Below are 18,973 nucleotides of genomic sequence, written 5' to 3'. Positions count from 1 at the left end.
AGAAAGAAAGAAAGAAAGAAAGAAAGAAAGAAAGAAAGAAAGAAAGAAAGAAGGAAGGAAGGAAGGAAGGAAGGAAGGAAGGAAGGAAGGAAGGAAGGAAGGAAAGAGAGAGAGAGAGAGAGAAAGAAAGAAAACAAATCTCAATTTATATTTCAAATTTCAAAACACTAACTTATGAAGTATAATTTAAGGAATTCCAAGGTAATTGATCAAACGTAGAGTTGGAAGGCCAGGAGTCCGATTGAGACCAGCCTAAGCTTAAATGAGACTCTGCCTTTAAAAAAATTTAAAGTCAGTAGGCGACATTAGCTGGACATGGTACTGCATGCCTGAAATCCAAACAGTCGAGGCAAAGGTGAGTGGATCTCTGTGAGTTCCAAGACAGCCTGGCATACAAAGCAAGTTTCAGGACAGCTAGGGCTATAGAGAAATTCAGTCTTAAAAAAACAAAGTAAGTATGTAAATAAATAAGTAAATAAAATCCAAACACTGAGAAGATGGAATTGAGGATCAGGTAAGACCATGTCTTCAAAATAAAATTAAAATAAATTTAAAAAATGTAAAATCGGATATGAGAGTCTTATGATCTGGATCCTTGACTACATAAGACTCCATTTCAAATAAAATGTGTTGTGACTTCTACGTCAACATGTTCTGCATATGACTCTGTCTCTAAAAGAAAAAAGAAATATTAAAATACACCTGAAATATTGAATCAGGCTTTTAATTCTAACATTCAGAAGGGTGAGGCAGTCTGAAGCCAATCTGAGCTAGAGACTAAGGCCACATCTAAAAAACCAAAGAAAGTAAATTTTAACTTGACACAAACCAAGGAATAATTCTAGATATTCCATTAACTCCAAGCTTGTAGTTCCAGCTTAGTGCGGCAGAAGCAGAATTGTCAGGTAATTAAAAAGCACTCTTGGCTAATATACATTCTAGGTGAGCCTGGGCAGCAAAGTAAGGCCCTGTCTCAGATAAAATAAAATTAATAAATGAAACCAACAAATTAAGTTCGAAGATGATGGCAAACTTCACTATTAGTAAACTCAATGCCTGCGATCTGTTCCTGTGAAGAGAAGAAATCAGTTTCTTGGCATCCTGAGTCAAGTCACCCTCAATCAAAACTGTGCCCTTATGGAGGTGACTGACTTACCAGAAACTAGAACTGATGGCAGAACTCAGAATCCCAGCAAACCCAGGCAGTCACTCCAAGCTCGGCCTCCAAGTGCTGTTGAGTATCTCCCCGAGCTTCGCTGAAGCTTTTATATCCATCTTCACTTCAAACTTCCGGCCTGAAGCGTTTTTAACAGCATCTCGTCTCACACTTCCGGCCTGAAGCGGTTTTTAACCGCATCTCGTCTCACACTTCCGGCCTGAAGCGTTTTCAACCGCATCTCGTCTCACACTTCCGGCCTGAAGCGTTTTCATCCGCATTCCGTCTCACACTTCCGGCCTGAAGCTTATTTCCTCCGGGTTCCGTCTTTACATTTCCGGCCTAAAGCTTGCTTTCCCCCCCCCTCCGCGTATTCTGTCTCACATTTCCGGTTTATAGCCCCGCCTGTCAACCACAAGCCGTCCGCTGATTGGATGATTGAGTTTCCGCCACGTCTGGGCGTTTCCTGTCTCTTTATTGATTGACAACTTATTCTCCGTGAAAAAGAAAAAAATGAGAAAAAAGCCTAGAAAACCGCGCGCCCGCCGCGGAGAGGCAGATGCAGGCGGATCTCTGTTGAGGGAAAGCCAAGTTCACTGAGAGGAGGAAAAGAAAAAAAAAAAAAAACTCCTGAAAACCGCGAGAAACAAACGGTGCGCTCCTTTAATCCCAGAACTCCAGAGGCCGATTCAGGCGGATCCCTGTGATGTCCAGAGCAGCCTGCTCTACGTTGAGTTCCAATACAGCCAGGACTATGTAGTGAAATTCTGTCTCAAAAAAAATAATTAAAAAAAAAAAACTGAGATTCCGTGAAAGTCAGAGCCGATGCGTTAATTCACTCCATTCAGTTTGATTTCTATATTTGTTTTACTTATTTATTTGCTTGTTTATTCACTTCGTTTTGAATTTCTTTCATGAATGAAAAAATAAGGACATGGCTGCTTCTAAGTATGGTGGAGGAGAAGGCTTATTGCAGATGAAAAGGAAAGTATAGCATAGTATGGGCATAGGTAGAGACAGCTGGGAGATGTCAGAGTGGATATGACCCCTGAGCCATTGAGAGGGGAGGGGAGGGAAGGAGGGGGGGGACCAAAATGGCTGGGTTATATAGAAAAGGGCAACCAAAGGCATGGACTGGAGAATTTGGGGTAGAAGGTGAGGTATGCCAACCATATCCTGTAACAAGTAGGGCCTGAGGGATGCTGGGAGAACATGCCGGACAGGTCCACATGGATATGTTAAATAGGCACCTCAGCCATTTGTCCCAGGGTCTGAGACTTAAAACTTAAGAGATGGGGTCATGCTCTGTACCTAAGGTTGATCTGGAACTCCAACTCTCAGGAAATCTATCTCCACCTTCTTCCTGGGATTGGATTGTATTCGTTTGTAACCCATCCAGTTCTAAGTATGAGTCAGTGGGGATGGGAGTGTTAATCTGTACCCGACAAATATTTTTAAAAGCTGATATTATTATTGTTATTATTATTATTGGCAAAATTATGAGTATGTTCTGGATCAGGGGCTGAGCTAAATGCTCTACCAGTCATCTGCTGTGATGTCTTCTCAGAAGGCTGAGGAAAGAGGATGGCTTGTATCCATTAATATTGTAGCAAAGGGCCTGGAAAGAGCGCTCAATGTATAAAGCAGTTGCTGCCCAGCACTCAAAGGTTCACCATCCAGCAAGCACTGCTTGCACCAGACAGGACACTGTGGGGGTGTGCTTGTCATCTCAGAACTAAAAACTTAAGGAAGATCAGTTCAAAGTCATTTTTTGCTAAATATGAAGGATGATGCCAGCCCAGGCTATAGAAGACCCTTGCTCTAAAATGATGAAGAGACTTGGCTTTGAGGACAAAGCCACACTAGGTTCCCCAGAATATAGAGGATGCTTCAGAAAGCATCAGTCAGCACACTGACTAAAGAACATGCACTAGAGAGTGGGGACTGTGGTGTGAGTGAAATGGCTCATGGGTAATGAGACCTGCCTCATACAATCCAACTTTTCTCTTGAATCTTACTGCCTTTGTATTTGAAGGAACTAAAGAAACTACTTAAAAGAAACAGATATGGAAATATACTAATATATTAACATCACTCATATGAACCAAATTGTTTAAATCAAAAATATGTGGAAGGAGAGAATTGAGTCCTGAAATCTGTCTTCTCACAAATAAATAAACACCTAAAAAGATATAAATGCTTTTAAGCTATCAACTTGTGATTATGTATGTAAAGTTATTATTTATTAATAATTTGATTTGTATTGAATTGGTAACCATTAATATTAGCATGGGAAATTTTGGTTGGGCTAATAAAATTCTGCTGTTTCACTTGCTTAAAAAAAATTGTGGGCTAGCTTGGGCTACATAATGAATTTCAAACCAACTACATACAGCAAGGCCCTGACTCAAAGCAGAAGTTGTCCTCTGACATCTACAAGTATGCCATGGCACAGGTGTGCCCACATACATACACACACTAACACACATGAAATAAATGTAAGAGAGAAGGTATAGAAGGAAAGTAAATCTCTGAATTTGTGGAATAATCCCAAGAATGGTCCATTGCCCTTCACCTTAGTCTCAATCCAATCTCTCCATAAAAAGCTGATCAGTTTGGACACACCCAAATTTCCAAAAATTATTATTGTCTGGCCCCTCAAGAAAGCTTGACTCCCTACCTTCCCAGCCTCTTGACCAACATTCCAGCCTTCCTGGACCCTGACAACAGCATCCCAGCTCAGCAGGAAATCGTTACAGAAGAGACTATCCACTCCATCCCCTTATCATCAACAAGTATCTGGAGGAAATGCAAACATTCAATCTGATGACAGCTTGTGTTTAGAAGCTGAGGCAGCTAAGGGGTGGGTAGCATTGTAAGCCTTCAGAAGAACCAGAGAAGAGACTTGGAAGGCTGAAAGCCTGCTCCTGCTAGATTGGGAACCCCATCTTCATTGTCCAGATCTGGTAGTTACCCACCTGCATTGGGACAGCCCATCTCACCTGGGCTAGACCATATCCACTGAGTACATAGACCCAAGATGGCAAAGAAAACTGGCTCCTATTTCTTTTCATATACAGATTGAAGACTGGTTTTGGTTCCCAATGAACCTTTGATTCAATACAAATGCTTTCTGTTTGTTAATTTGTAGGGTTTTTATTTTATTTTATTTTATTTTATTTTATTTTATTTTATTTTATTTTATTTTATTATGTAGAATTCACTGTATAGACCAGGCTGGTCTCTCCAGTCTTGGAGATGTGCCTGATGAGATTTAAACAGTTTTTGTTTTGTTGAGACGAGTTTTTATATCTTGCTTAAACTGTCGTGGCACTGACCATGTAGTTCAAGTTGGCTAGAATTTGCAGATCTTCTTGCCTCTTTCTGACTCCTGAGTGCTGGAAGTCAAGCATGTGTCTGTCACCACCCTTACCCCAGCCTCCCAGTAACTGGGCTTATAGGCTAAGTTGTTCAAACATCTTGCTTTGGTTCTGTTTGTTTTAGTACCCCTGGATTGTGTGTGTGTGTGTGTGTGTGTGTGTGTGTGTGTGTGTTTGATTTTGACATTTAGAAACAATGTCTCCTGTAGCTGACCTCTAAAACCATATGTAGCTAAGATGAACCTTGAACTCATGGTCTCTGGCCTCTGCCACCTGAACACTGGGACAGAAGGCTTGAGCCACAGTCTTAATTTTTATTGTAGTTTACATGTATATGTGTGTGAGTGTATGCTATGTATATACAGGTGTCTACAGAGGTTAGACAGAGTCAGATCCCCTGTAACTGGAGTTACAAGCAGCTGTCAACTGCCTGATATGAGTCTTCTGAAAGAACAGCAAACATTCTTAACTGCTGAGACCTCTCCACCACAGCCCTACCCTACCCTACAATTTCTTTCAAAAGAAGGTTGTATTTGTTGTTGTCACGTGAGAAAGGACTATTGGATTAGAATGTATTTTGGGAGAGGTGACCTTTTTGCAGTGGAGGGACTACATCCATACACCCTATGCTGAGGATTTGAGGCCTGAGCTACCAAGTCTAAAGGGATTTGTTTCCTTAAAGTACATATTTAAGTATGCCTTGTGACTTTGGAGGTCAGAAAAGAGTATCAGATCTCCTGCAACTGGAGTTACATGTGATTATGAACTGCCATGTGGGTACTGGGGATGGAACTTGGGTCCTCTGCAAGAGCAGCAGTGTTTTTAAACATTGAACCATCTCTATAGCCCTGTGTACAGATGTTTTTAAAATACAGCCCTCTAGTTAGATGTGATAGTTCAACATGCAATCCCAGTAATACAGATGGGGAGGTAAGAAGGTTCTAAGAAGCCAGGAAAAGTGGCTAAAGGTCCCTAAATGGACTGCCTTGTCTGGCCTCAGGGGGAGAGGATGTGCCTAGTCATGGGGCGGAAGGGGGTGTTAGTGTAGGAGGTGACACCCAGAGGGAGCTTCCCCTTCTCAAAAGAGAAGGAGATAGTGGAACGGGGCAAGATTTGCATGAGGAGATACTGGGAAGAGAGAAGGGGTTGTTATTGGGTTGTAAAATAAATGAATGAATGAATGAATGAATGAATGAATGAATGAATAATAGCATTTCTCTCTAACCCTTGCAAGTTATCCTCAATCCTCCACATGCATGCAACATTAAAAAGGTTTTATTATATTAAGTGCACACACACCCCGCGCGCTGCCCTGCCGGTGTTGGGGGAGGTCCCTATTATGAGGGGAAGACACCCCTGGGGTCAGGAAAAATCCAAGATGCCAGGTGTTGGGGGAGATCCCGTGTCATTCGAGTGCCTTGTCTTTCCCACTCCCGACCCTTTGTTTTTTTTTGTTTTGTTTGTTTGTTTTTTTTAAGCCGGGCGATGGTGGCACACGCCTTTAATCCCAGCACTTGGGAGGCAGAGGCAGGTGGATTTCTGAGTTCGAGGCCAGCCTGGTCTACAAAGTGAGTTCCAGGACAGCCAGAACTACACAGAGAAACCCTGTCTCGAAAAACCAAAAAAAAAAAAAAAAGTGCACACACACACACACACACACACACGAGTGAATAAATGTAAATACACTAAACTGCCATTCATCTGAAGTTACACTCTTGTGCTTGGATTAGATGGTACCTTGCTGTGTCCTCAGACTGGCATCAAATTAACAATCCTCCTGCCTCAGTCTCTTAAATGCTGGAATATAGCTAAGCACAAGCATGGCAGATCCTACAGCTCTTGAAAGTAAAAGGAACTGGGCACCAGGAGCTGGTGAGACTGCCCAGCAATTAAGAGCCTGTTTGTGCTTCTCTTTCAGGTGATCTGAGTTTGACTCTCAGCACTCACACTTCGCAGTTCACAACCTCACATGTGACTCCAGCTTCACAGGATCCAACTCTGTCTTCTAGCCTCTGTGGGGACCTGTACTCATGGGTATACACTCGCACGTGAGCATACACACACAATTTTATTAGTAAGTCCACTCATGTCACAGATTCTGCTCAGCTGTTCTCAGCCAGTCCCATCAGTTGACTAGAGAGTGCATGTAGGCTGAATGTATGACCTTCATTTTCCCTTGAGGGGGTGAGAGATCAGAGATGGTTCACCTTAAAGGATGGGGCTCAGCACTGTCTCCTGTACCCCGCAGAACAGGGTTTAGGAGCAGAGATTGAGAATGGGTGGAATGATGGTGATGTAAAGCTCTCAGGAGATTTTGAGTTTACCGTGCTGCCAAGGAGGACACCACAGCTTTGACATCATTAAAGACTGACTGGAATGGGATCTCCTGAGTTCTCCTCCAATGTCACAAAAGGGACTCTGGCCCTGATGTCATCCTGTGGTGAGGGAGAAGGGGGTTGTCTTTTCTGGAAATGCTTCTCCAGAATCCTCCTGCCTGAAGATGCATCAGGATGAACTTCCTGGCCCTATCCACACTCCTGCAGCTGCAGTGGAAAGCCTGCTGAGGAACCGGGCCTTGGCCATTTCCATTCTGCAGGACCTGCTAAAGCACCTCTTTCCACCACTGTTCAAAGAGGCTTCTCTGGCAGTTAAATTAACACACTACCAGAGATGATGGGAGCCTGGCCCTTCCCTCTTCTCCCCTCCCCTGCCCTCTCCTCTCTTTCCTTCCCTTTCCTTCCCTTACCCTCCCTCCCCCTCCCTCCCCTTCCTGTGGGAGCCATAGTGACTACCACCACAGGAAGTACCCTTACCAGCAATATCAGGTATAGTGGATATGCTGATTACACAGAAGGTTCATTCTAAGTGAATAATAACCAAGTACTATGGGAGGGAGGTCCCTATTATGAGGGGAAGACACCCCTGGGGTCAGGAAAAATCCAAGATAGATCAGAGGCTTCTAATGGCACTAGCTTAGAGGACTTCAGAGGCCCTCGACAATGTTGAGTTGTCTGAAAGGGACAACTGGGTACAGAGAAAAGCTTAGAGCAGGTACAGCCTCCATGCATTGAGACTATGCCTGTGTCTTCCTTCATGCACTAGAAGTAGGATCAGGATGGACTCAAGGGGAAAGGGATGGAGGGGAGGGCTGCAGATGAGGCTCAGGCAAACAGCCCATCCTAATGTGTATGAAACAAACTATACATTAGTCTTGTCCTGTCATGTGATGTCTTCCTGTTTTACCTGAAGCAGATGGAAACTATGAGTTTTTGGAATACACACAATGAGTTCTGAAATATATGGTCTGAGACAGAGGATGGGGTCTGCTCTTCACTGGGCACAAGGGAAATTGAACTAGCCAGGGTCCTTGCCATATCTTTAATGAACTAGACTAAGGTGATAGGCAACCTTCAAGTACTTCCCGGATCCAGTCCAAGGTTGAAAGGAGAGGGTTCAGAAGTGGAAACCTTTGCCCCAACAACACTGTGAGAAGCTGATGACTTGAAAAACTGCCTGTCCACTCTGTGGTGATTTGAACGAAAAGAGCCCCCACAGGCTCGTATATTTCAATGCGTGCTGCACAGTTGGTGGAACTGTTTGAAAATCCCAGTACACAGGAGGCAGAGGTAGACAGAGTTCTGAGTTCAAGGCCAGCAAGTTCCAGGGCTACACAACAGAGAAACCCTGTCACAAAACAAAGCAAAATAAAACAAAATGGAAGGAATGGAGGGAGGGAAAGAAGGAGGGAAAGAGGGGAGAAGGAAAGGAGGGAGGGAGGGAAGGAAGGAGGGAGGGAGGGAGGGAGGGAGGGAGGGAGGGAGGGAGGGAGGGAGGGAAAGGAAGAAAGAAAAGGGCTGACCCAAAAGGAAAGAAGAGTGAACACAGGGACTGAATGGGGTTTGCAAAAAGCGTATTAGATGCCATCTGTTCCCTGAACTAACCAGGTCTCTATGAGAATAAGCTGGGTGGCCATCTATGAATCTGACTATTCAACCCTGGAACAATAGTTGATTAGGGAAGGTGACTCCACAGGTCCTTAGTCTCAGGGGAGTCACAGTTCGGGGTTACAGTCATTCCCTTTAGGTCTGAGTACCCTGCCATCTGGCCCATATGTGGTGACTCCATGCCCTGCAGGAAACGGTACCCAGTCTACTCCCAGTCAGCCTCCAGGTAAGACACAAAACATTCCTGAGTTAAAGAATGTTTTCAAAACTGTTAAGCCTTTGTTTTTGGAAAATACAAAAAGTAAAGAAGGAAGAGGAGCGGTGGGGAAGAGGGGGAGGAGGAAGAAGCAGCAGAAGCAGAAGTCTATGATGGCAATAATAATAATAATTTTAAAAACCCAGTGGAACTGGCTGTGGTTATTCTGGCATGTAACCTTAGAACTGAACAGATGAAGACAGAATGGTCAGAAGTTCCATCCTCAGCTACAAAACAACATTGTGTCCAGCCTGGGCTGTATAGGACCCCATCTCAATATGAGAAATCCATAGCTAGTCAAAATGCAGTTACAACTGACCATGGGCAGCCTATCCTCAACTAATACATCTCTATACAACACAACCTCCACACTTAAGGCTCAAGGAACATGCAGAGGGATTGTAAAAAGCCTGAGGAGCAGGCTATCTGTGAGATAAGTTCTTCTGTACAACAGTGAGCTGCATCCTGAAGTCTTAACAACACAATCACCTAAACATTTTTTCTCTCTCTCCTGGGAAAGCTGCTAGCCTCTCATTACATGCTGCTTTGTCTGTTGTGGAAATTCTTTTCTAACTGTTTGGAACATCTCATTGGCTTCCAAAAAAAATCATCTCCTGTACATATATTCATGTAGAAAAAACTCTAAATACATATTTGGGATGAGAGAAGTGTGTGGAAATCAGAGGACAATTTGTGGGAGTTGATTCTCCCCTTATGCCTTGTGGGTTCCAGTGATCATATTCAGGTCTCTGGGCATGATAGCAAGCCCCTTTATCTGGTGAGCCATCTACCTGGTTGCCAAATTAAAATTTTCTATTAGTGAGTGTAGCATCATGGATCTTATTGTTTAGATTTAGGCATAAGAGGAGAATGCAGTGTTAGCATAGATATACTTAAAGCCATAACTGTTCTATTCTTAGGTAAGCATAGGTTGGTGATTTTAATTTTTTTAGTATTTGTGAGTCTGTGTGTCTATGTGTATGTGTATACATGTGTATGCATACATGCACACTTGTGCATTCAAACACAATCAATATGACAGATGTGGAATTCTTAGGACAACTTGCCAGAGTCTGTTCTCTTCCTTTTACCTTGTAAGTTCCAGGTCACTGGGCTTGGTAGCACATGCCTTTATCCTCTGAGCCATCTCACTGGCCCAAGATGTCACTTTAGACATCCCTCCTTTGATTGTGTTGAATTTCAGACCCTAGCCACACTGCAAACTGAGTGGCTGTGTCCCTACTCAAGGCCCCCAATGTTCTTGGTTTTCCATCCTTAGGATGACTATAGTGGCTTTGAAAGAGAAAACATCTGGCCAGGCCTGGTTTGACAAATCTGTAATTGCAAGACTTGGGGAGCTGAGGTTGAAGAATTCGAAGTCCACGACAAGTTTTGCTATACAGTTGGAGGTCAGTCTGGGCTTGGGGATTTATCTCAAAAAGGCAAGATACAAACCCATTTAGAACTCAGCCCAGTGGTGCATGTGTAATTCTAGGACTCAAGAGGCTGAGGTAGAAGGATCTTGAATTGGAGGCCAGCTAGAGATACATGGAAACCAGGACAGTACCACTCTCCCAGGCCCTTCCCACAAAAGAAGAAACATCTGTACAGAGCTCACATCTGTAATTCTTTTATTGTCCCAGTGGGCAGTCATAGAGGAGTATGATAGCCAGGCTGAGGGACTCACTTAGACAGTGACCTGAAGGAACTATCTGAGACACTGAAAACCCAAAAGTTCATAGGTACCAGTTTATGTAGGTTACAACCGGAGATGATACAGTTCATGGAGAGGAAGCCATAGTCTGAGGCAGTTAGGCTCACAGTGTCAGTCAGGAAACAGAGAAAAATGAACGTGAATCTGCTACTCACTTTTCTCCTTTTATTGACTCCAGGTCCCCAACACATGGGATGGTACCAGCCATATTCAGGATGAGTCTTTCCTCCTCAGCTAAACTTCTCTGGAAACAGTTTCACAGAACAAACCCCAAATCTGACTTCTGATGATTCTAAGTCTCATCAAGTTAGCAAAGCTGACCATCACAATGGGTAATGGGCCCTCACAGTCTAGGTATCATGGACTGCCAACCCCTGCCATTCCTCCTCGGGTGGCTATCATTGTGAGACTAGTTCAGCCCATCCATCACTCCACAAATGCCTTTGATGTGCAGAAAGTCATGATGCTGTCCACATCAGGCCAAAAGAACACACATGATGGACCATTCAGCCAAGATCTGTCATGGTGTGCCAACTGTGGGACCCACTGACTCCCTACCCCCTAGAACAGCACTGTTCCTGTTCCGTGTTTCTACTCTGTCCCTCACTCTCAACTCCAGTGTCGCTCACGTCCCACCTGTTCAGTCCCTATCTGGGCTCAAAGGAGCTTTTCATACTTGGGGGATTAGAGGCAGATAAAGCTGCTGCCCTGGCAACTGTAGGTGTGAGTACTAGCTCCTTTTTGGGTTCCCTTCTCTTTTCTGTTCTCATCCCTTAGTTCAAACACACTTCCTATGGAGGAAATCACAACCTACCCTCTCTACCTCTGGCCCACCCACCAGGCCTTCTAGCATGGTAGCCCCGGAAGTCATCTTTGCAGCTCTCTGCTTCTTGAGTGGTCATTTGAGACCTTGATTCAAGGAGAGTGGAAATAAGATTATGCTTAAATACACTGATGCCTCTCTCACTGTTAAATCCACAGTGGCTCACCACCATCAATTGTCCACTGCTCTCTAATGTAACAGGGCAAGGTTTGCTGTGGTAGTGGAAACAGTTCTCCATCCTTCCTTACCTGTCCAAATGTTTCTTCCAGCAAGTGGGAAAGTAGTCGTGATTCATGTAGAGATGCTAGAGGCAGCTGAGTTTGGAGATCTGAGAAACGAACCTGTTGACATACTTCATCTCAGGAAAGGTCTTTTCAACACAGTTTGTATTCTCACAGACTCCTACCATAAAGAATTTTTGAAGATTTCTCATCTGGCCCAGGAAAGGCGCAAACCATGCCAGGGCTCCCAGTTGCTAGCACTAATTCAGTTGCAGCTCCTAGATACAGTCTGGCTCAAATATTTTCAGGATCTCTATGATAGTGTAGACAGACAGTATCCAAATCTGCATCTTCCTGCAATAAAGCTGCAAGAAACCCTTCCTCAGCTTGGCCCACCGCAACAAGCAAGCATGGTATTCATCACGTTTGTGGAACTTGAGGAAAAGATCGATCCTGAGGTGAGTAGCCATGATCTTTAGCTCCACCCATACATACTAAAAGTTGTGGTACGTGTTCTGAAAATCTGCCACCCTTAGCTTCCACCTCCTGTGGGTCCAACAGGTGTTACTTTCAACATGGTTCTCACCGAGCAGTGGTGGCGCACGCCTTTAATCCTAGCACTTGGGAGGCAGAGGCAGGCAGATTTCTGAGTTCGACGTCAGCCTGGTCTACAGAGTGAGTTCCAGGACAGCCAGGGCTACAAAGAGAAACCATGTATCGAAAAATTAAAAAAACAAAAAAACAAACAAAACACCAACAACAGAGAAACAACACAGTTCTCAGCCTTTGTTTTTTGTCTGCATCTCAAAGGCAGCTATTCCCTTTGCATAAAGATGGGGATACTCGTATGTTTTCATGTGTGGGCTTTGATAACCTTTATAACCTTCATTTTAATCTCTCTAGTCTATCATTCTTAACCCAGTCTGGTCCCACTTGTGGTTATGTGTAGGAAGAGGCATGGATAGGCTCTCTTCACTCCGGACGCATGTATTGCAAGCTCTCCCCCATACCCAAGCATCCCTTACCAGGTAGCTCAGCAATAGCCAACACCTCTACAGTTCACCAAAATAATTCTATCAGGCATCAGATGGCTTCTTACTCTATCCTCCCCCAGCCCAGTTGTCTCTTCCTTGCTCTGCCAGAGTTTCTCTTCTTCCCTACCTAAGTCATATTCACCTGGGCCCAACCTGTGTGAGCAGCATATTCGGGCCATCCAGAACAGCCTTCAAGGTCTCCAGACAGCAGTCTTCATCAGTGCTCCCACAGGGAGGCAGGGAAGGATCATGCCATTGCCTTCGGTATCTGTGCATGCCTACCATTGAAGGCCACCTTGAACAGAGGTGGGAAGATGCTGGGGGGTGGGGGGAAGCCCCAGCTTGGTGGGGGGAGAAGAGATCTTCTTTCTTCTCCTCCTTGTTGGTTCTTCTTGAGGCAGCTGCAGGGGATGGGAAGTGGAGTAGGGGGTAAGACCTAGTCTTATGAGATTCGGGGTAAAGCCTTGGGCCTTATGAGATATTTAGCGTTACTGTATAACAAGAGTTTACTTATCTATGCTAGAAAAGTTCACTTACTATGCTACTGTAGCTGGCCTGCCCTCTGGTATCCTCTGTCTAGAAACTGCACTGGCACTTATCACCTCCACTCAAAGACAGCAGAAGATTAGGCAAATAGCCTTTGTACTCTCTCAGCAGGATCTGCTGGGCTCTGACTGGGATCTGCCGGCTAGTGTGAGGTCACAGGAAGAAAAGACACTTAGAGAAGTCACTATGGCATTTATTACTAAGTTGTTAAAAGTTTCTTATGAAAGCTACCTAAGGGGAAAAGCGGAAAGGTCCTAAGTGGGGAAAAAGGAAATCTTCTATTCTATCTGGGAAAAGGGGGCAACTCTATTCTATCTCTATTCTATCTTCTATTCTAACTCTCTATTCTATATCTAAGTAACTCACTCTCCTCTCTTTGTCCTCAGTACTCTTACATCTTACAGAGTACATGGTCACATGTTACAAAGTTCATCACAAGTTCACACCAAAATTCAAATCATACATTGAAAATGGAAGTTTACAACAGAGAATGTTTACATGCATATCCATTAGGAGTAATTATCTGACTAAACATCCATCACCTGTCTAGCTCCACGGGCTCACCAAAGGTTTAAAACTATAACTAAGAAATTAGTGAAGTTTAGTATAGATAAACTCAGGCAATATTTTCTCTTCTGTCCTAGTACCTATAATAAATCATGAGTTCCCTTTTAGTGACCTTTGGTTAATTGTTTTACAACCTCATTGGAATGTGCTCTGAGCGGGAGACTGGCAGGGTTCTCATTGCAGCTTTGACTATCAGAAAGGGACTTAATACCAGTCCCACTATAAAAGAACTTAATAATCATTGATATAATTTTAGGAATTCTTATAGGATCATCATTAAGACTTAAGAAATCATCTATTTGTCTATACAGCATCACTACAAGACAGTACATCTTTGTGAGTCGCAGAGATCTGCTCCAAAGGGGTGTGCTATTGCTTAGTGATTGTTACATATGTTTACTAATAATAGGAAAAGCATATTAATACCAGGAATCTTTCCTAAAATATGTTCCCCACAGCCTTGCTGGATGAGGACACACTTGTCGCAGATTATATAATAATCCAAGACAAGCATTTCAGGATGTCACCTGCTAATTATTAGCTTGTCCCATTATGGCTCCTGACAGGAAGAGTTCTATGAGCAGCTACTACAGAGCAGTTGGCCAGGACTTCATCCCTCCTCAGGCCCTCTCTGTACTGACAGGGGCAAGGAGTGTGAGTGTGGCTTGGAAATTCATCCTGATGGATCCTCAAGAAGTATAGTGCAAAATTTTCCAGGAAAAAAGTTTTCTACCTCATCACAGCAACCAACTGGGGTAATGAAGGAGACCTCAGTTTACCCCATTCCACTCAGCATCTCTTGGTCTCAAGGGGAAACTCTCCTTAATGACAGCGTGGGGGTCCTCTCACAAGTACCCGCATCCCCACTACTGTGTCCAATCCCAACCACTGTTCCTCTGAATCCATCCTCACTGGGGAGGGGCTACCTGGGAACCTGACTGCTGAGGCCCATCCTATGCTGGTGAATAGACTATGGGGAGCTCTCTGGAGCATTTTTTAATTCTTAATACTCAGGTCTTCCATAGAAGCACTCTGTTTCCAACCATCTTCCCACAGGCTCCATTCACCCAGCTGACCCTGGCTAGAACTTAGGGAATCTTTGAAATAGGCAGCAGCATCCATTTTCTTCAAACCTTCTAAGTTTGTTGATGTGATGGTGCTCACCTAAAACCAACATGTTGCATTAGGCAGGAAAACTGTAAACTCAGGCTAGCCTGACACAAAGACAGTCTGGAATGTAAAAACAAAACTAAATAAATTCAGTAAACTAAGAAGTCAGAAAAGGGAGTCAGATTCCCTGGAGCTGGAGTTACATGCAGCTGTGAGTTACTTAGTGGGTGCTGGGGATGGAACCCTGGGCCTCTGCAAGGGCAAGCACCCCTAACCACTGAGCCTCTCTCTACCACCTCCTGCCTGCCCCCCACACCCCTATTCCCCTCTGCAAAAAGAAAAAAGAAAAAAAAAACCTTTTAAAATAAACTCAAGCTGGGTTTGGTGGGGCATGCCTTTAATCCCAGTACTCAGGAGGCAGAGACAGGTGAATTTCTGTGAGTTGGAGGTCAGCCTTGTCTACATAAAGAATTCCAGGCCAGCTAGGGGTCTCTCTAATGATTAATTAAAATACCCTTGGTCCCTTGGGCTTTTAGCACCAACACAAGAAAAAAACAGGTGGAGTACAGCAAGTTTTGAGGCCAGCTTTGGCTACACATTGAGTTCCCGTCCATCCTGTTCCTGTATTAAAACAAGGAAATAAACAGTAAAATGCCTGGTGACTGGGCAAGGTAGCACATGCCTTTAATTCTAGCAATCCAGTGGCAGCAACAGGAGTACCTCTGTGAATTAAAAGCCAGCCTTGTCTACATAGTGAGTTTCTGGACAGCCAGGGCTACTTAGAACAGTGGTTTGCAACCTTTCTACTGCTGCAACCCTTTAATCAACCATAAAATTATTTTCATTGCTACTTCATAACTATAATTTTACTATTGTTATGAATCCTAATGTAAATATTTTTGGATAGTGGGTTACCAAAGGGGTTGTGACCCACAGGTTGAGAACTGCTAACAGAGAGACTCTCTGCCCCTTCCCTCCCCCCACAAAAAAAACACAAAACCACCACAACATAAACCAGAGCACAATTCAAGATCTCCTCACACCTGTAAGCTCATCTACTTCAAGGCAGAAGGGGAGCTGCCACACAAAACAAATAGTTACTCATTTGACATGAACCAAGACATGCTAGCACATGGGCCTTGAATTCAGAGATCCGCCTGCCTCTGCCTCCAGAGTGCTATAATCAAAGGTGTGAGCCACCACACCAGGCATACGTTTTTGATTCTGAGACTCGGGAGACAGAGGCAGGCACATGGCAAGCTCCAGACAGGCTGAGCTACATGGCCCATTCCAGGTCAGCATGGAAATATACCGTAACAAGACTCTGCCTCAAAATATAACACAATAAAAATACTTGAGATGAAGGCAAGCTGCATTTATAGTCAAAAGCAATGTCTATAATCTACTTGTCAGAAGAAAAACTCAGAATCTCTTGTGCCATTTGGGGTCTCAAATGCCTGAGTGTGGCTAGGCTAGGCTAGACAAGGTATCCTGATGGAGGTAAGTGACTTACCAGAGCTGAACATTGGTCGCAGGGCTCTGGACCCCAGCAGGAACAGGAAGTGATGCCAGGGCTTCAAGCATCTTCTCTGGCTCCTCTGAAGCTTTCCTCTACCCTTTCCTCTGCTCACATCTCCCTTTGAGGCCCACCTCCTAAACACAAACTATCATATGATTGGCTCCACCTGGTTCATCCTTTGGAATAGTGACTGGACCACATATCCATACATGGAAGAGAATGAACTGAGATTCAGGTGAAGGGTCAATTATGGATTCCCTTCACCATGTGTTTTATTAATAAGTGATGTAGTTTTGAATATGCTAGCAAAAGGTTTAATCTGTTCATGATACAATCAGAAAAAGCAAGCCCTGAAACTATCCCTGCAGAGACCTCTGTCCATGCTGAAACCACAACTGTGTTGTGGAGTTAAAAGCTTTTTCATCCTAGAGCCAGGGAAGCAGAGACAGGCCACTGAATTCCAGGCCTGTATGCTCTACATGGTGAGTTCTAGGATAACCAGGGCTATGTAGAGAAACACTGGCTTAACAAACAAAGAAAAGAAAAGAGCTGGGAAGTGGTGGCGCATGCCTTTAATCCCAGCACTTGGGAGGCAGAGGCAGGTGGATTTCTGAGTTCGAGGCCAGCCTGGTCTACAGAGTGAGTTCCAGGACAGCCAGAGCTATACAGAGAAATCCTGTCTTGAAAAAAAAAAAAAAAAAACCAAAAAAAATAAAACAAAACAAACAAACAAAAAAAAAAACTTATCCAGAAAATTGTCAGAAACCTGCAGTGGCCATTCAGAAGACTCAGGCATAATTGCTGGAGCCCATTGTCCTTTTAGCAAAGAGGAATACAACCTTGGTTTTCCTCCTAGAAAGCAGAGGGTGTTTCAGATGGTATCAGCTCATCAGAAGTCCTTCAGAGGATGAAGTCATGGAGCCCATGGCCAGACAGCTTCATGACACTTCATCAGGGCAATAGATTGTGTCCAAGCCTTGAAAGCCCGAGAGTGCAAGCTATGGCAACTTGGGAGTCCCGGAAGGAAGCATGGTCAGGAATGTATCCCTGGCACCACAGTAGCTACCACCTGGAGCTTTTTCACATTTCCTCCAGAAGAGAGGTTTCCCAAGCGACACTGAGAGCCAGAGTCTATGGCCCTTCAACCTCTAAGAACATATTTCCGAAACAAGTTAATGTTATCTGGAGCAAGACTCAAAGACAGGCTGTAATCCAGGCTCTTCAGGAAGCTGAGGCAAGAGGATTTCAAGTTCAAGGCCTGCCTAGAATAGACCAAGTTCAGAGTCTAGACTGTTCTCAATGGAAAGCTGAAGACTCCTGCGTCAAGTATCTGGAAGGAGTTCACCACTGGGCCTGGCTAGCTATGAGATGGCTCAGTGATTTAGAGCACTTGTGCTCTTACAGAGGATCTAGATTCCATTCCCAGTACCCACATGGGGGCTCACAACCACCTGTAACTCCAGTTCCAGGGAATGACAACCTCTTCTGGCCTCCCAAGGCATGTATGCACATGACACACATATAGACAAGCAGGTGAAACACACATACATGTTTGACATGAGTTTGCTTTTCAGAAACAGATACAGTCTTTAGATAACATCAAAATTTATTGAACAACAAATCAACAAGCTACACCAACTTTTTTGTCTATAATTCACTAAACACTGTAATTTCACTTAAGAGTCATAGCTACTAACAACTCAAGCTTTCTTTCCAATCTTAACCACACATCGCACTACAGAAAATGATACATAGGCAACAATACAACTAGGACAAGGTGACAAAATTGGAGATGCCAGGCTTAGAGGGGCAGGCCTTTAATCCCAGCACTGGGAAGGAGAGGCAGGCCATGGATCTCTGTAAGTTGAGTCTGGCCTGGTTACATACCAAGTTCCAGGGGGAAAAAAGTTAAAGAGGCAGGCTGTGGATGTAGCTCAGTGGGTAGAATGCTTACAAGCAAAAAGCTATAGGTTTGGGCCACAGAGTTGGCTCTGTAGGTAAAGGTACTGACATGTCAGTTCAATTCTCAATCCCACACGGTAGGAGTACCAACTCCTAACTCCTACAAGTTGTCTTGACCCGCACACATACACACTGTACATGTGAGCAGGTACTATATAAATGAAAAGCTTTGGGTCCAATCCCTAGAAGAAGCATAAAAGCAGGTGTGGTGCTTCCACTTGTAATCCTAACAATCAGGAGCCAGGGGTATTATCAGAAATTTGTGGTACAGTAAGACTCTGGACATAGGACAGCTGAGTCATACAGCTCTTCCCCATAACATGTAAGAACAATTCCAACCACTAAATTAAACAAGGAAGCCAGCCCAGCTAAGGCACACAACTTTAATCCAGGTGGATTTTGACTGAGGCCATCTGGTCTAATGAGTTCTACAACTGGCAGGCCTACATAGAGATCCTCTCAAAAATAGAAAGGAAGGGAGGGAGGGGAGGAGGGAAGGAGGAGTGGAGAGAGGGAGGGAATGGAAGGGAAGGGAAGGGAAGGGAAAGGAGGAAAAAAGACAAGAGAAGAGAAAGGGAGGGAAGGGAAGGGAAGGGAGGGTAGGGGAGGGGAGAGGAGGGCAGGGGAGGGCAGGGGAGGGCAGGGGAGGGCAGGGGAGGGCAGGGGAGAAAAGAGGTCAGTCATCAGTCATAGATGCATGAGCCTATAACCCCAGCATAGGGACCAGCAGACCCATGGGAG

The 18,973-nt window shown here is 44.3% G+C and overlaps 1 protein-coding gene across 2 annotated transcripts in view; it reads right to left on the bottom strand.

Moving 5' to 3' along the window:
* The window catches only part of LOC114609618 (PRAME family member 8-like), a 7,176-nt gene extending 5,785 nt beyond the window's left edge, over positions 1-1,391 (bottom strand). For both annotated transcript variants that reach the window (XM_028753992.1, XM_028753993.1), the window contains exon 1: positions 1,157-1,391. The gene's annotated coding sequence lies outside the window, so the exon portion shown is untranslated. The remainder of the gene's footprint in view (positions 1-1,156) is intronic.
* Between the last annotated feature and the right edge of the window lie 17,582 nt (positions 1,392-18,973).

This window comes from Grammomys surdaster, unplaced genomic scaffold (assembly GCF_004785775.1).
Source record: "Grammomys surdaster isolate TR1022 unplaced genomic scaffold, NIH_TR_1.0 125977, whole genome shotgun sequence".
Classification (NCBI taxonomy): Eukaryota; Metazoa; Chordata; class Mammalia; order Rodentia; family Muridae; genus Grammomys; species Grammomys surdaster.
This window is presented reverse-complemented; position numbering and strand designations above follow the sequence as displayed.